The sequence below is a fragment of the Hippoglossus stenolepis genome, chromosome 5 (genome assembly GCF_022539355.2).
Source record: "Hippoglossus stenolepis isolate QCI-W04-F060 chromosome 5, HSTE1.2, whole genome shotgun sequence".
NCBI lineage: Eukaryota > Metazoa > Chordata > Actinopteri > Pleuronectiformes > Pleuronectidae > Hippoglossus > Hippoglossus stenolepis.
In genome coordinates, this window is record NC_061487.1 from 22,931,427 (window position 1) to 22,949,395 (window position 17,969).

At 43.6% G+C, this 17,969-nt stretch overlaps 1 protein-coding gene across 2 annotated transcripts in view; it reads right to left on the reverse strand.

Annotated features, from left to right (window-relative positions):
- The window catches only part of tspan9a (tetraspanin 9a), a 167,477-nt gene extending 162,086 nt beyond the window's left edge, over positions 1-5,391 (reverse strand). For both annotated transcript variants that reach the window (XM_035156995.2, XM_035156994.2), the window contains exon 1: positions 5,073-5,391. The gene's annotated coding sequence lies outside the window, so the exon portion shown is untranslated. The remainder of the gene's footprint in view (positions 1-5,072) is intronic.
- Between the last annotated feature and the right edge of the window lie 12,578 nt (positions 5,392-17,969).

Below are 17,969 nucleotides of genomic sequence, written 5' to 3' on the forward strand. Positions count from 1 at the left end.
TTCTTTCTCTTTTAAATGTATGTTGTGACCCTTTATTACACACAAACACGAGAGGACTTTACAAACACAGACAAGTGTGTGGGAACATGTCTGGGATTTTGGGTCCAGCAAAGTGGTAAACAAACTATAATTCAAAGTGGCTGCTGAGAGTGAAGCAACTCAGTTTACCGGCCGTCCCCCGAGGACTTCTTCACTTTGGTATTTCTTTGATTCAAATGTTCTGAGACTCATTTGAGCAACCTTCAGTGATACCTAGAGCTACAGAGTTTGTTTTGTTCTGGACATTATACGTCTCAGGCTGCAGACAAGCTGGTTCATATTGTTGATGGAGGTTGTTGAATGCAGCCTGAAAGCACCACCTGACAAGTTAATTCTCTATGAGCATTATCCATTACCTCTGTCAAGGAAATCAAACATGACAGTTAGTGCAGAAACAAAATGATCCAAACCACTGATAAGATCTCCAGCTACAAGCTGATAAGTTCGATATTGAAGACCAAAGGTGACGGGACCTTTTTGCTTTCAGGGCCCTAAACCTCTGGAATAGTTTACCTGAGCAACACTGACTGGAAACTTCACTGTTTTTAAACTATCTCTCAAAAGTTACTTTTTACCAAATGGCTTTTACTTTTACTAGTATTATTATTACCAAGTCACATATACAGACACACAAGTTTAATGTAAAACTACAAAAGTCCAGAAATAAATATCACCTTTATGAAAACTGTATAAATCATATTTCTTTTTTCTTTTGTTTAAAAGCTGTTTCAACTCGCTGATCATCTTTAATGTTGTAATTTGTGGAGTTGCATTAGTTAACATCATGTCTCCCTTTCGATTGTTGCACGAGTTTCACTAATAGACTGTGGAACTTACCGTTTCCTGGCTTCCTAACATTAGGATACAGGCCTGAGCAGTGACTCATAATGGGTTTTAGGGCTGGGGCACTGAGGGGGAATGAATCTTTTTACACATTTTATGTACACATGTCGAACAGAACGTCTCTATGATAGAATAGAAAATTCCAAAGCAATCTCCAAAAACAATAGAGTGGAGTCTGCAGTAATATATTTAAACCTGTTCGGCTAATATCTGACTCTCCTGCGCTCTGTCCCCGTTTCCAGGACCATGACATCATCACAGACAAGAGGTGCCACGTTTCATCCAGTGTGGTTCCACAGTTAAACACTGAAAGCTAATACGTTGCATGCACTAATATATCCCATGATCAAAGTCCTGGAGCCATCTCAAACACATAATGGTCAAAATGGTCTGGAGCAGGAAAATGGGACACATTCCCCCCCCCCTTCCCAAGTCCTGGACCAGCTACAATCACAGACGTTAAAGAGAGGACATATATAACAAGAGTCAAACCCTGTCACCAGTCAAATGAAAGAAATCTCTGCCAAACTTAAACAAATAACAAATAAAATCAGCGCGGAATAATATACGAGTACAGTAATGTCACAGTGTCCCTTCAAAAGGAAACTTTACACCACAGCTCTCCGCTAGAACAGCCACACTCACACTGGTTATGTCTGAAATGGATGAAGGACCATATGTGCAACAAGAAAAAAAAAAAATTGTCATTAATTGCAACCAGGCCTCTCATGCATTCGGAAACACTTGTAAAAGAAGCGAAATGATATTTAAAAAATGGAAAAAGTTGGAGGAGAATGATATGAGAGGTACCATTGCTCAACATTTGCAGAAATTAAGTTAGTGGTGAAGACAAATGCGAAGCCTCTTTGTTTTAATAGTGAAAACACAATTACCCAGTGAAATATAATCTGATTGGACAGGCAGGAAAAGCTCACCACAAGCACAACACCACACATGAGTTCACATTTGCCAATAAAAACGCAAAAGACGGCCAGAGAGCTGCACACATTGTTTAAATGTGATTTTTGCAGCTATGCAACAATCATAAAAAATAAGACCAAACCGAGTTTAAGAACATTTTGGCAAATAATTGATTTCCAAGCAGCGTTTACAGGTTATTGAGCGTAACGTCATTTATAGAAAGATTTGGCTTTAAGCTGCACGAGCGTCCACCCCTGGTGTCTCAGAAACACAAATTCCCACACAGCAGTCCAGCGACGCAGACAAAAGGCGACTGACGCAGGCGGCGGCCACACGGCGTCAGGAGAGGAAGCTCTGCCTGCTAAAGTCAACAAGTCTGACATTACAAATCCTGCACGGCACAGGAACAAAACAGCACGATGCAGTGCGAGAGCAGCGGAGCAGACAGCGGCCGCCGAGTCCTCGCCTCCACACACACACACAGGGAACGAGGCATGTGTGGCACGTACTCCGAAATGCCGCAGACTGAGATCATGTCGGTGGCATTCAACAGGTTCACCGGATCAGCTCCTTTGCTTTACAGGCAGTGATGCATGGAAAGCAAAATGCAAGCTGTTCTCTGTGGGGGGGAAACAAAGGTCGGACTGAAAAATGATTATGACACACGTATCCCTCCCTCCTCCTGCTGCTGCTTTACACACCGATTCAGGCATGAGTTTAGTTGCGGTGAGAGGAACCTGCTGCACCTTCAGGACCCCCCCCGGCTCGGAAATAGACTTGACACTCAACAACCGGCTGTCACTCACACACAGTGGGGTCAAAATATAGGCACAGAATGTTCTGCAGGCTGCGTATATATGGGAGTTAGATATCTGATCTGAATCTAATGAATGTGCAGCTTGAGTAGGCTGCATGAAACAAAGTGGCAGGACTCGCCTGCAGGCCTGAAATTAGGGCTGTAGTAAAAAGGCACAAGATGCAAGGTCAGAGTGAGACGGGTCAGCGGCACAGAACCAGCACCGTCTCAAATGGACAAAGACGGAGACACACGGCCTTGCTCTTCCTGCTGCCGACGGGCCATGTGATTAAAAGGGGGCAAGAGAGAAATAAATGTTGATATAGCAGCACAGCTCAGCCATTGTGAGGCCCCCGGAATGAGATCTGCCCAGCACGGACGGTCCGGCCCAGCCCCCGGCCCACAGAATAGGAACTTTCATGAAGGGACGGAGCACAGAGAGCGAGCTCTATGGTAACGGTGCGGGACAGAGAGAGAGAGAGAGAGAGAGAAAGCTGAGGAAGTAAACACGCTCGGAGGCTGACATTGACGCTTTTGTTTACCTACGCAGAGAATCAGCCAGTGAGGAAAACCCTCTGGACACAGAGGTTGTGATTGTTGGTTGTCACTCGAAGGCGAACTTTGATGTCGGTGACTGCACGTTGGTAAAGCAAGGCCAAGAAAACACAATGAGAAGCAGCGGAAGGTTCCAACTCATTTATACAGTCTGAAGGTGGGTGTGCATGGTAGAGATATGGCTGCTGGGAAATTAATCCAACATTTCCATATCTAATCTGATGTAAACGCTCAAACAAGCAGTGGGGTCTGAGTAGTGTGCCTTCAGTCTGCGGACTGAGTCAAACATGTTTTCTGAAGTGGTCGGCTATTGGTCAAACCAAAATCTTCATTGCAGATGAACCAGGTAGGATGAAGGCAGTTTTCTAACTTCACTCTGCACCATATAGGCTGTTTAAGAAAAGCTCCGAACACAACGTGCAGCACTCAAACAATAAGAAAGTGAAGGTATGTTGTAGAACTCTTTGAGGAGGACTCGCTAGATGAGAAGGAATAATTCTGAAGTGGCTCCGGAGCATCGACACGGGCCCAGAGAACAGCTCATTCCACACAGGTTGAGAACAGGCACCGCTATGTGGGAAATGAGGGAGTAAGTGAAATTCTGTATAGATGCAGTATAGGTCAAGGGGAATGGGGGGTGGGTGCTGGATTGGCACTGACCCCTGTGACCATGCCATGAGGGAGGCAGGAATGTGGGGTCACATGGTGCAAGATCTCCCCTCTCTCCCCTCTCTCCCCCCTCTCTCCCCTCCCCAGACACCAGAATAGACTCCCGTGTGAAATCCAATGAGTGTGTTTCTTTCACAAAATACGTCCCGCAGTCAATGTCAACACTCCCCCAAGGGGTATAGTGAGAAGTATCCCACAGTGAGAAGGGGCATGTGATAAATTACAAACAGACGGCCGTTTTTCATTCCGCAGACAGAGACTTCCCTGTGAGACTCGAGTCAAGCGATAATTCCTCACATCTTGAAAATTCATCAGCATGCAAACACTTTGCACTTCGAGCAGCGGGGGCCAACGGTGAAATCAGGTCTGAGGTGTCCCCTCCTCAGTGATCAGGATCAGATTCACATTTCCAGACACCCTAATACTTAAGATGAAAGGCTCATCTGGGTGACAACAGCCACACGCCAGCAGTGAATTGTCAGAAAATCAGTGAGGGGCTGAGGTGATGAGTTTATTGTTTTGCACGAGGCGTGTTTCCTCCCATGAATGACAGCAGCATCTCCCTCAGCTGCTTCCTCTGTAAACGAAAAAGGGACTTTTTTTGGAGTCCTCACATTCCTGCAGCCTCACAAGATCAACTTGTTTCCGTGAGGTGCATGCCAACCAAAAAAATGCACTCGCCATCAAACAGGAGCAGTGTGAGCTTTTTATTTAAAAAAAAGGAGAGATAAGTAAAATGATTTGTTTCTACCATTGATCAAACGCTGATAGATATTTCCAGGCAGGAGAACGGACAGGGTGAGGAGATAAAATGTTTTCTTTTCCAAAGAGCCATTTATCATCTGCTAAAAGCTCACATTCAAAAGCCTGTTGGCATGTGACACCCTCATGATGCCCCTGCCAGGAATAAGAGGTCATCAAATAATATCGATGGGAAGGGAATGGTTTTACCAGGAGTTCATGGGGGTTATTAAAACTCTATCCTGCAGCAACTTATTTTTTATGATCCAGGAGTTTAAAAAACCATAAGGTCACTTCAAACCCACTCGTTATACAGACATCATGTTGTGGTTATTTATTCTGAATTCGGGGCAATATTTGAAATCACACAGCCCACGAAACGAGGCAGTGACGGGACAGAGAGAAAGTTGGATGGCACAGAACGCAGCGCTGGCTTTTGGCCTGACATTACGCACGGATGTCAACAAACAAAACAAGTCAACAAACAACAGAAACAGCTGCTTCTCACCTGCTGCCAGTTCTCCCGCTTCACCGCTTCACCGCCCAGTCGACGGAGGAGAGGAAACCAGTCACACGCAACTTCAGCGCAACAGCTTCAGCCCACAAACTTTTTTTTCCTTTTCCCAGCTGGAACCAGCCTGCTGCTGCTGTTTCCTTTTATTCCGCTTCCGTCCGCACAACAACGACTAAACAAACGTGAGGGATCCAAACAACGTCTCCTGACAACTCTCTGTGTTCAGGGGATGAACTGAGGAGCGAAATACTTCTGTTTGGAACGAGGAGGAAATGGAAGTTTGCGGAGGAGGAAGAAGAGGAGGAAGGAGGGAAAGGGGGCTTGTTACTGACTCCTACCGGCGCGTCACAGCCTCGGACCTTTATAGGAGCATTACACAGAGCCCGTAAAATCTGAGTTATTATGATGAGTCCCAGGCGTTGAGGTATATTATAATAATTTGGTAGTTGTAGAAAAAACAGAAGAACAGTGAGTTTTGGCAGCTGACACCAGGGTAATGAAAATGACATTGTTGAGGTAATAAATGAAATGGGAATGGGACCTGCAGAGAATAAACAAACATTTTTATATTTGAATGTGGACTCTACGTTTTATTGTTTGGTTTTTTTTATTGAGATTTCAAAAAACACTGGAAAATGTCACAAGATTGGTTAAAAAAGGAGGAGCAGTACCCACACAATACTACTACTACTACTACTAATACTACTACTACTAATAATAATAATAATAAAAACTTAATTAGGACCCAGTTACAATGTGTAAGAAGTTAAAAATGTCAACATTGTCTTTCCATTAACAGCTACAACCTCCCAGTTTTCCCAGTAAGTCACAACTTCAGAAACCAATGATTTCTACATGGAGACAATATGGACGCTGTGGCTGCTTGGCTGAAGCGAATCACCCGTCAGTGATGGATTTGGTATTCTTCCTCTCCCCTGACGTCTCTTTTAGTAAAAACAGCCGCTCCAGAAAACACAGGGCTCCTCCGATGACAAGATCATGAAGTGTCCATGTGTCCAAATCAGAAACACGCACGGTGTTCAGCCTGATGTGTACAGAGCCGTCCGCCAGTGCCTCTGCTGCCATGTGTGTAATTACCAGATTAAAGGGAGCAGAGGGTACGAAGAGGACATTTGAACGCAGCCTCCGAGCCAACATGTTGGCCCAAACTTTTCCTTTGGGGGAAACGCTTGGACCGGAGACCAGAAACACACATAAACACAGTCCGTTCAAGCACATTCATTTTTTTTATATAGTATATAGAGTATATAGTAAAAGAGAGGGTATTGGAAACAAATATATTGAAACAGACAGATGTGGGAAACCAGGCAACACTCATGTCCACTGTTATTCGTTTCAAATGTTTTCACATGTAACCAGAACCAGAAAACCACGAGCACCTAATCCATCTGACTCAGGTTTGACTGATGGAACTGGGCAATACTCATTTTACATCTGGACATGAAAATATCTTATATGTGTTATCTTGTTACACTGTATATATATTATCTTTAACATATATATTCTGTCCACACCATGTATATTCTGTATACTTTGTGTATATTCTGCTCACACTGAATATATTCTGTTTACATTGCAGCTGTTCTGTTTACACTATATATTCTGTTCACATTGTACGTATTGTTCACACTGCATATTTCTGTTTGAATTGCATATGCTGTTTTTACAAGTTATACATTATGTTTACACTGTTACACATATTCTGTTTATGTTTTATATATTCTGTTCACACTGTATATATTCTGTTTAAAATACATATTCTGCTTACATTGTAAATATTCCAATTACATAGCACATATTATTTCTATTCTTACACTTTCTTATCATACTGTATGGTATCGTAATGTATCGTATTGTATCGTGATGTATATCTTATCATATCTCAAGAAGAGAAACCAAGTTCTTTGACATGATCTTGGTTTAAATCTTGTGTAAACTTCAGCCGTCCTCTGTAACTACAATCACCTCGTGTTAGTTTTCCATGCAGAGGAGGAGAAGACCCACTGGGTGTGGACAATTGAGCTCATCACTCATCGTGAGTGTCTGTGGATCCCCCCCCGCTGTCATGATTACACTGCGATTAACCGAGTGTTACTGAGACAAATTTAAAAGACATAATCATTAAAGTGCGCATGCTGCTTGGCTGATAGATGGGATAATTTGAGCAGAAAGGAGACCTGACGTGTTTAGACTTTGTGTAATGACAAGGCTCTTAGAAGCTCTTCTCTGAGTTAGCCTTTCACATCGGAGATCTTCACACTATTACGTCCAGAGTTCACTTTCCAGCAGAGTGAGATGGGAAGAAGAAACACGGATCTCTTACATGTTACATGTTCTTTGTCATGAAATCAGCAGCTGGTTGGCGTAACTTTGCTTAAAGATGGGAAACCATCAGGCACTGGTGTTAAAACCCACCTACCAGCACCTCCAGAGTGAACTAACAAGCTGTGTCTTTTTTAACTCTGAAAAGCAAAGAGAGAAAAGGACAAGTTGATGTTTTATTAGTTATGAGGGATGATTATTTGACCTGGGAGCAGTTGTCTTTTCAACTCTTCAGTATTTTAATTTGGACAAAACTCGGGTGGCTCGTCTGATTCTTAGCAATATTGAAAATACTGTTAAAGCCCAACTCTATGCTGAACGGACCACACGTGAGTTTTGTATGAGGATAACTTTATTTTAAATACATTTTAAAAAAGGAAATCTGATAATACAACAAGAACCAAACGCCATGGAAGCCAGAGGAGGGAGAGAGAGAGAGAGTCTGGCTGAGTGCCACCAGCTTTTAAAGCCTGCAGGTAAAGTGAATCGTCCATTATCTAAATGTTTTCCTCTGTCTTATGAAGAATCACTGCAGCTTACACACACATTCCCATCCAGGGTTCGGTCAGGCGTCCTCCTCCTGAGTCAGGAAAAGACAATTTCCTCAGTTATTCCTCATGAATTCCTCCGTGTTTCAAGATGCCGTGGATGTCACATTAAGAAGCATCTTAATGTGACAGCTAATTTCCACGACAGCTGGGGTCATAATAAGACTCTAATTTGTCCTCTCGTCTCGGCAGCATTAATATCTACAACACGAGGGAGCAGCCCAGGTGGAGTATCCTGGGTTAATGACTTAATAGCCAGCATGGGACGGACCTGGAGGAGAGCCAGAGCTGCACTAATTACACCACGTCCGTGATGCTTAGTGAAGCCTGTCGTGCAGATCGCTCTCTGCTAGAACAAAGACAAACAGCACAGCATGCTGGGAAAAGAAGGGATTCAGGATGTTGAGGAACTTAGTGTGTGGCCGCTGTAGATCACACGGTGAGTTGTGATTTCTCCACAAGCATCAATCGAGTGTCACAGCTCATTCATCCCCGCAAGCGAGAAACAAACCAGTGAAATTTCCGCAGCAGTTTTAAAGCTCTTTCCTGAGTTTTAGGACAACGTTGGGGAAACATTCTGAGCAGCAGGAACAGCAGTTGTAAGATATTATCATCAGTATAAGGAGGTAATTATCAGGACTACATTACGAGGGACGGATTTTATCCTCAGCAGCTGTCGATTAGAAAGAGCTTCTCTTCGAAACACCTGGTGTGAGCATGACGGTAGGAAAAGTGGAGCTCGAGCCAGAACCAGCTGAAGCAGCGACTAGTCTGAAATCCTTGTGCTATTGTCTTACATCATCTTTCCATTTTGCTGTGGAACAAAGTACTTGCACTGAAATACACTGAGAGAGAGTATGAGGATTGTTAAATGGAGGCTGAACACTGAACACTGAAGACAAAGTGTTACTGTGTGTTGCATTTATACCAAACAGCTCATCGGCTTTCATCTGATGTCAAATCAGACCAATGTTTTGGGGCTTCTCGCTTAGACAAGTGGGAAAGACCTCATCTGTCATTCTTTACAGTCCAATTCGTTTCTCAACACTTTCTGTAGGTGTTTCAGGCCCCGATGACATTTAGTCTAATCTCTATATAACCAGGTATCTGCAGCGAATGCAGATAAAGCAGAAAGCTAATAGTCGACGCATTGAGGTCAATGTGTTCCACCTCTCTTCCTCTCCACACGGACTGTTTGGGCACAGTCACACGTACGTGAATGTGAGGAAAATTTATAGGATCGAAGTTCACCAAAGTTGAACTCAAGACGAAGCCACGCTGCGATTTGCCTCAACACAGGAACCGGACGTCTTGTTCCCCCACAGATTGCAAGTTAACAGGAAGCGAAGGTTCAACACTGAAACCTTTGTGTGTGTGTGTGTGTGTCACTAGGTCGTTAACCTGTGGGCAAACAAAGCCTGTGATTGGTCAAACTAGAGACGGAAACCAGAAAACTTCCAGACGCAAAAACCTTCTCCCTCATCTACAGATTCATTCACATGTCACAGATTACAAACTCCTGAGTTTTACATCACTTACAAGTTTACGTCTGAGCGGATTACAGTAAATAATTCCACAAACACACGTTAATGGTCTTAATCAAACCCACTCAGGTCAGCGTCTGTCCAATCAGAGTGTGTTTGTTGTTGTAGCTTCCGGAGCCTCGTCATCGCCGTGGTGACGTTTGCAGGTGGAAGATGTTCTCGCAGCTTTGTCACAGCACAGACAGGAGGTCAGGGGGCAGCTTTAAAAAACCCACAGAGAGACATTTGAGTCCTCACTTATTCTTACCTCACGTCTCAGCGCTCAGTTATTCGTCTTGCTTCTGTTTAAAGGAGAGCACACTGATTTCTCTTAATCAGGGGATTCTAGTCGGTGAATTAATGGCAGTGCGGTGGATTAATGTTGTTTTTGCCTGGAAACAAACAATGGAGAACCAGGTCTGTTTTTCTAAAAGGTCAAACGAGCACATTATTTAAGTAGAGAAGAGAAATACAGGCAATTACTGGAGACATTTAACATAATATTGATTTCACAGAGTTTAGTCCTCAACCAGGACCACGTCAGGGAGCAAAATGACCAAGCAGTGACTTTCAGACATGAACTCCGGAGGATGTCCACAGAATTGTTGCCTTTCACACATAAACAATGCAGCAGGAGATTCTCTGCTGAGACACATTCACAACAACACAGAAATCTCAGAAGCGTTCAAGTGACGTCCTGAGATATTTGTTTTCTCTTTTGTTTTTCATTTTCGCTTGTTACAAACGTCATAAACACGCCCATACGCACACGGGGAATCCTGCAGAGGATCTCATGCTGTGTGAGCTCCTTTGGACATTCTGTGGAATCTGTACCAGGGGATTGGCAGGAGAAACTCACTCGGATGATTGCGTTCAGCCCCTCCTGTGAATGTCGGGAGATTCTCTGGAGTTCAGAGCTTACCAGAAAGCAGCTTTGGATATTCATTTTATTTATTAACTGTTGGGGGGTGCTGTGGTTGACACTGTCACTTCACAGCTAGAATGTTCCCGCTTTGAATCCCAGTTCAGCCGGGGGTCTTTCTGTGTGGAGTTTGCATGTTCTCCTTGTGTCTGTGCAGGTTTTCTCCAGGGACTCCAGCTTCCTCCCACAGTCCCAAGACATGGAGATAGATGTTAGGCAACTCAAAATTAACCATAGGTGTGAATGGTTGTTTGTTTGTCTGTATGTTTGTTTGTCTGCAATACGCTGGCGACCTTTCCTGGGTGCACCCCGCCTATCGCCCAATGTCTGCTGGGATTGGCTCCAGCTCGGCCTCGGATAAGTGGTATAGATGATGGATGGATGGAATGACTTTCTACAATAATTAGGTTATTTCCCTGTATATTAAAATTCGGAATAAATTGAAAGTATAATTATAATCATGCAACAAGAAATGCATCATATTGTCTTCCAACAGACTATAAACTTTAAAGGATAACGCGGCGTCACCGTTCAGTTGAATAAACACTAAACTATTCCCAAATAACAGTTTTCTGACATGACTGGCAAAGCATCAAAGTCACAGTGAAACCTTGTCATGAATTATTCATGGCGCCTCGTGCCACCGTCACACCTCAGCTGTCGGAGCCGGTGCCCTTCAACCAGCACGTCTGTGTCTGCAGCACAGCGTCACGCACCTCGCTGGGCAGAGCTGGACCGGAGAAGTGCCCTCAGCCCCGGTCGCTGCAGGGCGCCGTGCAAATCAACGGGTCAAAAGTCCATCGGCTCCTCCTGTGCTGGAGGTTTCCCGCGGTGTCCAACAGGAGGTGGACACAGAATCGCAGCTGGGCTCAGGACACATTTAGGTCCCTGACTCAGTGTGTGTTAATGAGCACCCCTGCAGTGTTATTGGCTGTGGGATGTGAAGATAACAGCAGATACTTCACTTTCCAAACTAGCTCTGCAGATCTCACACAGAGAATGTGGAAATGTCAATGAGACAGAGATGGGTTTTCTTTCATTATTTCCTCCTGCTTCCATATGTCACTCTCCCCTCTCTGGGAGTGTCCTGGGGATCGAAGGGCGCTGGGCTTTCCCCTTAAAAAGTTTCGCTCTCACTGTTGATTGCAGGGTGGAAAAGGGCTTTGGTTTTTACGACTCAAAATCTCAACAGGGACCTCGCCATGGCAGCTCATATAATATCCTAAATAGCTTTCCTCATATTAGATTACATGCTGCATGGCGAGCAGCGAGGCTCTGTGTGCGCGCGGCCGACACTCCCACTGTGGGAAGCAACTTTAAGAGCTATTACAGCAACGCACCTCGTTCGTCATGGTCACAAATGAACCCTGAGGTAAGTGAAAATTGTGGCTCTTTATGAGCCTCTGGGCTTCAAAACACATGCAATTGACATTCACCGAACTGGTGTTTTCAACGCACGCAATAAAAGACACACGGCAGCGATGAGATTAACAGTAAATCAGAGCGTATAACGAGAACAAACTGTTTTCCTAATATACAGTATGTGTGACACCGCTCACAATGAGCGTGCACGTCGTTCAGCAGCCATGAGCAGCCGAGCAAGGGGTAGAGGTCAAGGACTCGGAGCGCGGCGCGGCACACTGCAGGTAAACTCTTCAAAAGCCTCATGACGAGGAGATAAAAAAGAGGCGGCAGCTGGTCCTGGTTTCCTTCTGCCAGCGACCTGTCCCATCCACTGTTTGGTTTTCATCATCGCACCGACCATCTGCTCTGATCCTGCGTCAGATGCCAACGTCGCTGGATAGACAGGAGGTATTAAAAATGTGATGTTGGCAGCAGAATTCAAATGGAAAATGTTTTTATTTACCCAGAAGCTTCATTTAACAATGTTATTATCATAAACACTGTTTTTTATGTTTTTGTTGATATATAATACCTGCTTCAGACAACTACCGACCACCTTCAGCTTAAACCCTTTCACACAGAGAATCAGACATGCACATGCATAATCGATTTCAAGCAGAATAATGTTTGCTTACGGATATCAGCCGTTTCCCCTGAGAGAAGCTCCCGAGCAGCTCTAAGCCACCATTAAACACCTGTGAGTGGAAGGCAATTGAGCCGCGTCTGTTTAACACTGATCCTCTGCAGGCTGTCGTGCGGTGGTTCGACTCGAGTCTGCACACAGCACGAGCAGAGGCGAGACCTCTGTGAACAGCAGAGACGCTCAAACAGGGACCCGGAGCAGAACGTGGCTGTTTGTTCTGCTTATTACTGACGGGAATCCGCAGCGGCATCTGTTTCTTGGTTTTATTGTTTCTGTGTTAGAGCAGAAGAAACTGCCCGACCATGTGTGAGACTAGACAGAGATGACACAACATCTCCATCTCCCGACAATAGCACAGACAAGGGAAGTGCTAAAATAATTTCCAGTCGTTTTAAAGACGCTCAGCGAGATTTCAGCTGAAAAATCCATTTTACAGGGACAAAGGTTTTTCCCTTTTTGGAGAAAGGGCAATTTTTTAAAAGTAGAAATGTTTATAATTATATATCAGTGCTTAATTCTGTTTACAAAAGTGATAGATAGGTAGATAGATACAAAATAAGGTTTTAAGATGGGGTTTAATAACATTTATTTCAAGAAATATATTAAATATCTAATAAAACCTAACTAAAAATGACAATGATTTATGTTGAAATAAAAAAGTAAAGATATTTTATAATGAAATAACACATGACTTGACGAGGTGACTGAATCCTGTGGCAGGATGTGGCCTCGCTGAAGATGTAAACAAGATAATAAGCGGAACATCTATAACAAATTGTGAGAAAAACAAGTTAAAATCTTCTTTTATACTGAAGGTCCCTGACTCTGAACCTCGCAGCTTTTCCTCCACAAGTTTTCTCTGCTGTAAAAACACTATTTTCGGAGGAGCACACCAGGAATACCGTGTAAAATCTGATCCCTGTCACGTCGCCCGCGAAAAGCCGGCGTTCTCCATAAAATGAGGTGGGTGGGTGAGCGAGCAGCGTTTTTTTATGGCGTGAAAGCTTGCACATCATAGTAACTATGGGAACTGGGACTCTGTGGTTATTCCAGTGGAGCAGTAATTAGGTCGTTAAGAAAGAGAAACTGAGGAGGAAAGAAAGAGCGCTGAACACACACACACACACTGGTAGCGAGCAGTGAGGTGCATACATGTTCATGTGTTGGAGCAATTATGGCGCGAGGTCAGGTTGAAGGGGAAACCTGCCTTTCTCACCACGGGGCTAATTAGGAGTCATGACAGATTGTTGCCGTTTACACTCCACTGTTCATTTACTGCCGTCTCAGGACTCACTCCATCATCTCAGCTCTGCCTTCTCTCTCGTACTGTCTGCGAACGGGCGAACGGAACCACGGGGAGAACTGGGAGTGACAGCAGAGCTAAAGCACATCAAGTGCGTATATTCAAGGCAACATCTGTCTCCTGCTGTAATGAGGGAAATGGACGTTTTCCGTCCTGGTTGTAAAAATATGATCTGAAACGCTGCAGAGTCTGCCAATGAAATTAAATGCCACCTCAAAGCATTTTGAAGACTGACCAGAAACTGGAGATCGTTGTCTGATTCAGTTTTTCGGAATTTGAACGACATTATCAACCAAAGTGCTTTTGTGCCGCAAACCGGGCGATAACGCAGAAAACAATAAGCATCTTTGTTGCATTGACGCCGCTCCCTCGGGGCTGACATCATCGGCGGTATCCGTCAGTCCCTCTGTCCGAGGGGCCCCTGTAACGATAAGAAGCATCTGAAATGCAGCCATCTGGAACAGGGGCGTCCACCTTGGAAGCCGAGCTCCACGAATCACCCTCTGTAAACATACAGTAGTGTGTTAAGCTGTAATGAGTCTGTAGCTGGAGCCCGATGCAGATGGTGCGGACAGATAATAAGTTGTCAGCGGTCGCCCGAGGGTCTCGAGCTGTTTACTTTAAAGTCTAACAAAACCAAGTACTGAAGTGATGAAGTGATGAAGCTCATCAGTGAGGGAGGAAAAACAGGGATTGTCCTGATTCTCAGACTTTTAGGAAAAATCACTTCCAGATCAGTCGTCAGGACCTTGGTGATAAAAGGCTGATACTTGCAGTAACAAACCATTTGATGTGAGTTTCTGTAGGACGGAGTTAACTGTCCCTCTCACTTCTTACACTGTAGAACACCCGGTGAGCCAAGACTCTTCAGTTCAATCACGTCAGAGCCAAGAAAACCTCCTATAGAGCCATGATTGTAGAGATACTTCATACAGCGTCTGGCTCTGCACTGCAGCATGACTCCAACAGGTTTGATTTAGTGTAACACATCAGGGACAAGGTCGGGGTTAATCATGAGAGCAGAACTGAACTAATCTTTCTCCCAGACCGATAAGATATAAGTGAATATTTATTTTTAATTCACGGGACTCAAGGAGTTTCTCACTTTACCCAAAAGTCCTTACGAGCAGGAGCGGTGGAGGCTTCAGGTGTCACAAACCGTACGGAGTTCATGCTACGGACATCGGTTTCCAATCTGTGATGTTAGAAAATGCACATCTGAAAACTTGATGGTTACTCAGTAGAACAGATACCTCCGCGAAGGCCCAACGGCCCCTCTTACACTGCAAAACCTGATTTTGGCCCAGGTTTGTCCCACATCTGTCCCACATACCGCAACAAGTGACAGATCAGGGCCAAACGTAGGCTAAGCTAAATCTCATGTCAACCAAAGGTGAGGTGGCCCAAATTAGTTTTTTGTTATTTGGGCCATATTCACCATTTAACACATGGTCCACTGGGATATTTGGGGATATTTGTGTTAACATTTGCTGTTTCACAAGTGGGCTACTTTGGGCTCACATCTTTTTTGTTCGGACCACGGGAGCAGAAGTGTTGTATCATTGCCTGAAGTGGATCACATCTGCTACCTGTGCTTTAATTCAATCAAGCTGCACCAAAACTGCAGATACATTATAAATACCAGTTCCTTAAATCTGATTGATCTTTTCTTTTAATCAAGATCCATGAATTATTCACTAGGAAATCAGCAAAAATGTCAAAATCTCACAATGTTAAAGAAACAGGAAGAGGAAAATAGAATCCTGGATCTTTCCGTCCAGATCTGTGCAGAGAACGGAATTGATTCTTTCTTGGCCCAGGTCCCGTCCTCCCTCCAAGTTTTGTGGACTGTGAAGTTTCTGTGTAATCCTGCTGACGAACACACAAACCATCAAACACCTCCTCGGTAGAAACAGGTGAGCTCAGGGAAACTTCTGAGTAACAAGAAGCAGGACACATTTCTGAGTGATTCTGAGTGACTTTTCTTGGCGAGTCTTTGTTTTCATTCTGACTCAGTCAAAGTTGCTAAATCTGCTTTTATTTTATACTGGCTGCTTAAAGACATGAAACTACAAATTCTCAAACTGAGGGCAGAGGTGACTGAGTTCCCTCATACTCCAGACCTTTCAAATACATGTTCCTGATGCCAGATCCTTCTCCTCTTCCTCTGTGTCTTGTGCGACTCAATCATCGACAGAGCACATTTTTTTTCCCTGAGTTTGGCAAAAGTACAAACTCACGAGTACGTCTGTTTCCTGCGGTTGAGGTCGGAGCAATCAGGGAAATGGGAACAAAGCAGGGTGAACACACACTTAGTCAGAGCGTTACACCATCAGCAGGTGGAGTCGAGGTGGAGCCGGTGGGCCGAGTCAATCACTCCCTGAAACAACAGCTCAGCTCCTGCCATAACAAACTGACAGACCTGTGATAGACTGGGAGCAGAGTCCTCAGACTGGGAAAGAGTCACTGGAGTCCTAAAGGGAACAATCCACAGAACGTGAACACACTGCACTTCTGGATGATGAATATTTTGAAGCTGAATTAATGTTTCAGGCGCTGCTGACATCTGACACAGTGTTTTTCATGCAAATGAGAAAAAACAATGACTTTCTGTTCCACAATAACTTCTCATAACTCTTTTGAGCTGTTTATAACTTTATCATACAAAACAAACTTCTGTTATGAAAATGTAGGAACTTTATCTCACTACTTGATCTTACATCTAATTGTTAGTTTTCAAGGCATCCACAAAGAAAAAATACACTTTTCTGTATTTGACCAGGAAATATGAAACACTGACTTGCACATAGATACTGAAATAGATATTCAAATTACTTTACTTCTGTTGCATATTAATGACTTATCAGTTTTAATAGTCAATCGTTTAATGGCAATGTCAATTTAAATGATGGCAAATCTCTAAAAAATAGAAGGAATGGAATTAATTTGTAGAATTTGTGACTCATCCCGTCTTTCAGCCCATAAATTAAAAAAAGGGAAACATCTCACATCTCCGACCCACAAAGTTGTAAGTTATTTATTATTTATATCAAAATTGAACTCGAAAATTGTGCAAATCTCATGTGTCATCTTTTCCTCTGAGACTCTGGCAGACAGGATTTTAAACATTGACACACGGCTCAACACAAACCTCAGGGATTACCTGCATGAGCTCGTGCACTAATCACCTCCCTGACTCCTTCGCTCTCTATCATCAGCAATGTCAACACTGAGTGATCGGCTGATTACACACATCATTAACAATTACTACATCAACTGTAGTCAGCATGCTTTCTGCTCCTGCCAGGGTAAACTGTGTATTTGTTCTGGACGATGTAAAGAACTGAAATAACAAAAGTATTTCAGTATTTGTGTGTATGTTTAACGCACATAGTAAAAACCCACATATGACTGTGTAAGAACCCTGCTGATTGAATCTGGTGTATGTCGACCTGTGCTAATTAGTGCAGAAAAGAAAAGTGGGCAGTGACGTTTGTATTGAGCAGAACTCGGTGGTTAATTTACACAGAACAACAGTTTCCACCTCAGGACGGAGCAGATGCTGGATTCAAGTCAACACACAGAGGGTCTGTGAGCGGACCTGGAGGTTTTCTGGCTGGATCCTGACTCATGCTGAGCATTTATCTTTATTTAATATGCATCCCATCACAGTACTGGAATACTGAGATGTGGAACTCTAACACACAGTTTACCATTTAGACCAGTGAAGGCAGGACGACAAATTAGTTTCTGATTTTAATTTAACAATTATCTAAACTGAACAGAGCTTTAATAAGAGTCTATTTCAGGTCTATTCACTTGATTCAAATCAATGATTTATTGTTTATTTTAAATGAATGAGTCGAACTTTATTGTCCATCAAGGTTGGACAATTGACTTTGGCTCACCAAGAAGCTGAAATCAAACAAACAGATGGAAGGACAACACATTGAAATAAATAAATATCAATAGCATCTGACACACAGAAGCTTCAGTATATGTGTTCATGTATTAACGTTTACCTGCAGGGAAGAAAAGTTTAATGAGTTTTGCAGGTTTCCAGGTTGTCTGTTAACTTTTTCTTTTCACTTCTTCCCTGGTATCTCCGCCCTGGTGCCGGCAAGAACAACACCAGAGGTGAACTTCCATTTTCTTTACTCATTACTGTGGAAGATTACAAAGCCCTGGTCGACTGAAAAGAGAGA